Source organism: Saccoglossus kowalevskii, chromosome 20 (assembly GCF_978046115.1).
Source record: "Saccoglossus kowalevskii chromosome 20, keSacKowa6.1, whole genome shotgun sequence".
Taxonomy (NCBI): domain Eukaryota; kingdom Metazoa; phylum Hemichordata; class Enteropneusta; family Harrimaniidae; genus Saccoglossus; species Saccoglossus kowalevskii.
The window spans coordinates 23,375,284-23,383,118 of record NC_140660.1 but is presented as its reverse complement, the minus strand read 5'-3'; positions in this window follow the sequence as shown (position 1 = coordinate 23,383,118).

The window sequence follows — 7,835 nt, the reverse complement described above, 5'->3', positions numbered from 1 at the left end:
CCCATATGGATAAAAAAATGAAGAAAAAAAATTCATTTTTTGAGTAGCGTAAAATGTTAAAAGTGTAAAATTTGTAAGAATGGAAGAACAATTCTTTTCTCAACTACTTATTACCCCATCAACATAGGTTAAGTAAGACAACATGTATCAGATCAGAATGTACGTGTGTGCCACAGAATAAAACAAATTGTTTTGAAGTAGGTTAAATTCACAAGATTGAGATGACAGAATATTTGGCACTTTGTAGTTGCATGTAGTCTAGACTGGATTTACCTGAGAATAAGCAACATTCTAACATTTCATATATTACGCACTTTAAGTGTAATCCTACTTTTTCTAATACTTGTAATCACCAGAAAAGTTCACTCTGATTCAAAATTTAAAGGCATTTTGGACAATAATGAATCATCCCCACTAGTAATAATCGTATGCCATGTTTAAAATTAAGAGAAACTGGATTCAGAATTCCCCTTGATAGTTAGTATATGCCTTAAAAAGGGGCAACGATGTGGGCATTGGCGCATCTTCCGAATCCGAATTGAAAATTACTTGTGGGTTAGTGAATGAAGACCATGGAATGTTTAAATATTTGTGCAAACTGTGTTTTAGTAAACTGACAAAACTGTCAAAACTGATAACATATCGACTTGCCCGATCCGGTCGTCGTTGCCAAACAGTCCATATGGACTGGTTTTAACAAACACACCATTTTCCCCAGATATAGCACTAAGCGCTTTCCTTTGATGGTCAGTAAGCTCGTTCACAGAGACAAACCTAGCAACGGTTCATTTATTCCACCATTTTAATTTTACCAAGTAATATGTCGTTTCTTTCGTGAGTTCTGATTGGGTAATGCAAATGAGCCCAAGTGAATCGTATAATCGTTTGAGCGCGTGCGACATGGCACTGACGCTGCAGGTTGCCGTCCTTTCTACACCGATCTGACGAATATATCGTGCAAGGCGTTTGCTCAAATCATAGATCATGTCAAAGCCAATCGCTGGTCAGCACGTTTTTTACGGTTATAATAAATCGTTTTAGTGATTACTTTACTAAATAATGATAAATGAAATATTGTAGAAACAAAGTTGCGTAAAAATGCAATCAGTTTATGCTGTTAGTTCCTGGTTCGAAAGGTTCTATGCGTTCAAGGACGCTCTATTTCAAGCTAGTTGAAACTTGAAATTACGCGGGAAATTTCAAACTCAAATTTTATTATCGTTATTGTGTATTAGTTTATGCTGTTTAAAAAATTAATTGTATGACATAAATATTTCACTCACTAAACAATATAAGGCCTTTTAGCATGATTCTACCTTGACGAATCACTGCTATAATAAACCTCTGAGCACAGAACAGTATACTGTTAGTATTGAGTATTTGAAGGAAGATCTAAGATGATAAATCATGTAAATGTATTATATAGTATGAAGTTATTATGAGAATTCCACAAAATATAAATGAAGACAGTATGGAAATCATATCAATCAATTATACCGTAATATTAGCCTTGGGAAGATAATTTAGAGAGATAAGTGCAACATTTCATGTCATATTACCATGGCATGTCATTAAGTTAATTGAATTGTATGTGTAAATGTCTCACTGGTGATTAGACTTTTCATCACCAGACATTCTCGCCCAAATTATTCTGTACTTTTTTTTTTATAATTGTTCAATATTTCTGGAAATGAACCCTAATTTTGAACCAACAGGAATTTGGGTCAATTTTCAGTTTTTACTCAAAACATTGTGCTATTTTCTTTTCTAATCTTATGAAGGAAAGTGCGTACTATAAACAGGACTGAGTGGTGAAAAAGTTAAAATGCGGTTTTAAAAAAAAAAAAAAATTATGTGAACCTACTAAATTAGTTTTCAGTGAACACTCTTGTATGTTTTCCTTCAAGCCCCTCTCTAAAATTGTTATGTCAACTCTTAAACACGTGTTGTCACTACATCCAAGTGAAATCATGTAACAATTCATACTTCGTAGGTTAGTTAAGTGTTCAGAAGCAGAAATCAAAACCACATTGCATGTTGTTGTTTTAGGATGTGTTAGATTAAAGTTATGATGGGCATATTGTACAGTCCAAGCGTAACCTAACTTTTAGTTAGCTCAGTTTACTTTTAAAACAGCCACCTAACTAATCTGCATAAATATTTTACTATGTGTATAAAATATATCATTTTAACATGATAATACGCCCAGGAACATAGGTTAGGACGGAAGTATGAGGAGGGGGAATATGGCGGACAGAAAAATATGCTTAAATGAAAAATATAACATGCATGAAGAAAAAATAAGGTCAACTGAAATTCTTTTTGAAAAAATAAGAGTGTGAATCTGGAAAATGATATGACTTATCGATATTTCTCCTATTTTATCTGGGCGTATCCCTTTGACGGTTATAGGGAGATTACTGTCTCGTTTTCCTGCCTGGTCTCAGATTAGCTCCCCAAACTTAGTTTTAGACACTATTCAATTCGGGTATAAGATTTCCTTTTTAACTACACCTACAGGAATAATCAGAATAATCTGTCGGCAAAGCGTAATGCCGGTTTTGTTCAGCAGTCTATTGCAGATTTGCTTGTTTTCACTGCTATTGAGAAGAGTATTGTGCTTTCGTTGTGTGTGACCCACTTTTGGTAGCAACGAGCAGCAAAGGCAAGATGCGTTTAATTCTGTAATAAATTATCTGTAATTTTGTTTAATTTGCTATGCCTTTGTTCCTAGAGCAGGTCGCCCCCTAGAGTCCACTTTATATTTATCTTGTTTTTTCACAGCACCATCAGCCATTTTGTTGTTTCCTCCGTGCTCTCATCAGTCACAATTCTGATTTTACACAACATAAATTATCCTCCAATGTCTCAACGTCCAAAAAGAGTTTGCAAGTCTTGTCAAATTCCACTGGTGCAACACATCGGACCTTCAGGAAGAAATTGCAAACAAAACGCTGGTAATCCTTTCAATTATCAAGTCGACAACACGGCAAGTTACTCGAGCAAGTCACGTGATACCCATGACGTCACACCAGCTACTCTTTCCAAAGAGCCAATTCTTTCCCAGACTCGGAAACGAATAAGTTGTTGCTATGCTACAGACCATCGCTGCAATTGTGTTTAATTTGCTATGGCTTTGTTCCTAGAGCAGGACGCCCCCTACAGTTCATTTTTTTGTGTTTTCATGTACAGCGCCCACAGCGGGCTTGTACAACATCAGTCAGCCATTTTGCTGTTTCCTCCACGCTCTCGTCAGTCACATTTATTTTACACAACACAAATTATCCTCCAATGTCTCAACGTCCACAAAAGAGTTTGCAAGTCTAGTCAAATTCCAACACATCAGACTTTCAGGAAGAAATTGCCAACAAAACGCATGTAATCCATTCGATTATCAAGTCGACAACATGCCAAGTTACTCGAACAAGTCACGTGATACCCACGACGCCACACCAGCTACTCGTCCCAAAGAGCCAATTCTTTCACAGACTCTTCTGATTCAGACAAAGATCAACATGCTATGCTATAGACCGTCAGATTGGAAAATGACAGGTTACAGTTAGAAATAGAGCTAAATGCAGAAATTCAACTTGAACTAAACATGTTACTGGACAAATCGTGTTCATGCAGGTAAGTGTAGATAATATTGCTCTACTGAAAACGTGGGCTCTTTACACAGCAATGGAACAGTGACTGCTTAGTACTTTGAGCCTGTCGAAAGCCGCCACTGGCGAACTTCGGTTTTGGAATGCAAATGCACGTAGCTTGCAAGGTGGCACATACGTCACGCAACAAGGTATATTTAGACGCCTCAAGCGTCGCATTCGGGGTTATGTTGTCGAGTATGGTGATTCTGTCATCCACAGTATGTGAGACACAGGTGAGAAAGTTTGCAGTTGAACTTGCAGGCCGTATTCAGAGATGTGATCAGCGGCAATACACACCTGTTGTCAGATCACATTATTAAGTGGTTTCACAGACAACCAGAATGTCGTGTCTATTGTACACAATGAGAGTATGAAACCTAATTTCCAAGATATCGCGCCCGTTTTGCCATTCCCGTCTAATTGGAATGGATACCGAGGGAGGCTAATGCAAGTGCAGACTATATTAGTGAAACTATCGACTCGGATAATTGGTCAATTAATGTAGATCTATTTAATGATTTAAACATTCCTTTACCATCGACAGGTTCGCCTCTTCATACAATTTAATTCTCACTTTCGGCGCCCTCATACGGAGGGAGTAGACACATTTACACAAAATTGGTCACGGAAAACAGTTGGTTACTCCCTCTCGTTCATCTTATTTGACCGACCCTTAGGTATATGCAAATGTTTGGGACCAGGGTTTACCTGGTAATTCCGCCATGGAGATTGGCTTATTTCTGGTCGCTACTGTGTCCAGATGGTTCACATTTTCTAAGCTTCGTTACTGACCCACTGGACCTGCCAACATGGTACAGTACTTTCGTTGCTAGCAGAGGGGCTTACACCGTCTTCGGTGGTAAGCCGTTATTTTTCTACATGCTGTCACTTCTTTGATTTTGGATCTAAAGTGAGATACGGCCCACTGGGTTTTGTTCCAGCTAGGCAGGGCGTTGTTCTGAATGCGTCCGAGCTACATAGGTAACATTCCGGTATACGCGAGAAGCGACCGACCAGATTTCGTATTCTATGCTTGTGTTAAGAAGAACCATTCGTTCTCGGCTCGATCTGCCTGTTGGATCCACAGTAGCCTTTAAATGATTCACGATACTGAATAAGCCACTAGTGCAGTCCGGAGTTTGTCAGTAGTTAAAGGGCGGCAGTCGTCGTGCTTCGTCTTGTTCGATATGGGACTCATAGCGACGTATACAACGCGTGTAAAATACATTGTTTATTTACATTAAATTCGAACACGCGCTGCGCGACGACCACCGCGCTTTAAGGAAATTTGACCACCCAGAGGCTGTATACCTGGCGTCCACGTTAAAGAGTGGGATACTGACCGCCAGAGCGGACTCCACGGTGTCACCAAGTTGCATTGATGTTGTCATGACGATGCTATGGGGCGACGCCCTCAGTGGTGGAATTCACATGCCGTCATGACAACGCATGCAAAGTATTAAGACTATTGGTTGAACTATTAACGCTGTCGATTATAAAAATGGGGGGTTCTAGCGTAATAGGAGAAAAGAGGAACGGGGGCATATGGTGACAATTGAAGTTGTAATAAATATCTGGCTGTACTATACTACTCATGTCCTTATGACTGAATGGTTCGTATAAGTGTCGAGCGATCCTACTGTACCACTCACTGCCTTGCGAGTTACCCATTCCCCATTACAACCACTTCCCGTATTTTCAACCTGACGAGCCATCCACCTATAACAACCCTGATAGACAAAACCCGCATTGTTTACAACGGTTAAAAGTTACACGTATGCATTCAGGTGGGCTAAGTTTGCTCAGGGCAACGATTTTCCAGTGTTTTCTGTTCAGCTCGTCCACTTTCTGCTGTATCTGTAGAGTTTTAATTGAGGGCGCCCTTCTCAGTGCTAAAACGTACCAGGCAGTGTGTCGAAGCATACAACGTTCAATGCATACATAGCCTGGTTAGGGTCCCACAACCACCACCAATGAAAGCATTGTCGAGTCCGCAAAGCGACTGCTCGGCAAACCAGTTAAGAAGAAGTTGCCTGTATTAGATTCAATGATTGACAGCCTTGTCGAACTCATTAAAACGTGCCTTTGCTTGACATCAGAGATTTGTGTATATTTTTACTCGCATTTGCGGGTTTCTTTCGATACAGTGACCTCGTGACCATTAAGTAATCCGATATTGTTTTTATTGAATCGCATATTCGTATTACGATTAGAGCTAGTTAGAATGTTAAGTATAAACAGGGCAGCGTGGTAAATATTGCTAGCATTGGTAATTCTACTTGCCCAGTAGTAAAGTTGATCTAGTATCTCAGTGTCGCGGGTATCCCTGACGTGTCAGATTATTTTATCTTTAGACCGTTATTTTTAGGGTTGTTACTCTTTAGTTCATACAAACAAAATGATTAGCTATTCACGAGTAAGGGAAATTATTAGAAGCAGACTGTCATTCGTCAGGTTTCTGCACGCAATTAACTAATTATTATTATTTATTAATTAATAATTCACAAATTATTTACAAATTTAAAATGACCATCAGACACCCGATTAGCCAATCGACAGTAATATGACGTCATAGTAAATTGAAATTAATATTCATGAGTTGGTTCATCGCCATCTGATCGACCATTACGTCTTTGTACCATTTTATGAAAAGACAAAATTAATTCTTGTTTCAACAATCAGACGTTCCCATACTCAGGTCGGTTCACAACCCATTAACAAAATATTGAGCGGGGTAGATGCACCAATTTCCAAATCGTTGCATATAAAATCATGGACTATGATGATTTCATTTTCATCCAAAAATGCGACATTGGTGACGTCATGCTAGGAATGCCGGGTAAATAACTTATATCGCTTCTTCGCTTTAGAATTCATGGTTATTTTCAACTTCGTGGACGTTCTACGCGTAACTACAATACGATGCATTTACTACACTGTCGATGTCTTTCCTCTCAGGCTACCACTGCACATATATTCAATTGTTCGTCATTTCCGGGTATCATAATTGATATGAGTTATTATTACGCGATAACAGGGCTTGGATGTACACTTTATTATTGCACACATTCCGTCTTGCACTGTTATCATGTAGACGTTGACAGCGAGTCGTAATTCATTCCCTAAATATAGTTATACTGTTGATTTTCCCTGGCAGTGTTAGCAAAGCCATGTTGTAAACACAACACACTTAAAAACGTTTCATCTTATCGTTTGAACCAACAGCAATAGACCCCAATTATATTTGTGTGTGCTGGATCGGCTGTGTCATTTCATTATATACAATGTACAACAATGAGGCTGATGTTCTTGTCAGTCCATTTAACCTTGCATCAATGGTGCAAGTATCAAGTATACTATATTAAGGTATGGGTGTGTGTCACAGGGTCATTTCTCAATAACTTCACTTCACTAATTGTTGGAGTGTACATTTTTACAGTTTAATTAAGTTTAATTAGTTTGGCCAGAGATGGCGCTGTATTTGACACTGGGTGTAACTAACCCATCCGAAAATGAAACCTTCCTGAATAAATTAACTTGTCACATGGCGTGAAACAAAAGGATCACTTCTCCCTGCTGCCTGTCACAGTTAACATCCTGAGAAGTTTGTTGCCAGTTCCTCATACTTTTGGCTGGAAACCCCATGGTCAACTACATGTGCTTCTACCAACTATAGTATTCTACATGGTGAAGTCGCCATGTCTCCATAGCTGTGCTGCAACTTGTTTGTAAAACCGTCATCGAGACAAAATTCCTAGGAGATTGTCAAACCACCATCAATACATTAAATCGTGTGATTCAACGAACACTGTGCATGGAACTGAGTCACTACAAAAGCTAAGTAGCCTCTGACGTTGCACTGTTATTTCTACGTTACTGCGTTCGTAGTTATGGTACAGTGACTGATGTTAACAATCTACAAGTGACGGCATAAAACGTTATTTACTTGTATTTTCAGATTATGTACTGATTAAGTTATTTAGAGCATTAACCATGGTTATTTGCGTTTAAATGATAATGTAATTGTTGCTTTAATTATTCGTGTTCAAACTTGATGATTTGCATTACAAATATTATTTGAGATTATTCTATATTAAATATTTCGTTGACCACATATACTTGTGTTTCTTGAAGTGCGTTCATGTTTGTTGCGGGTGTGCGTGTTCTATCCCAAAGTTCTACCCTGGC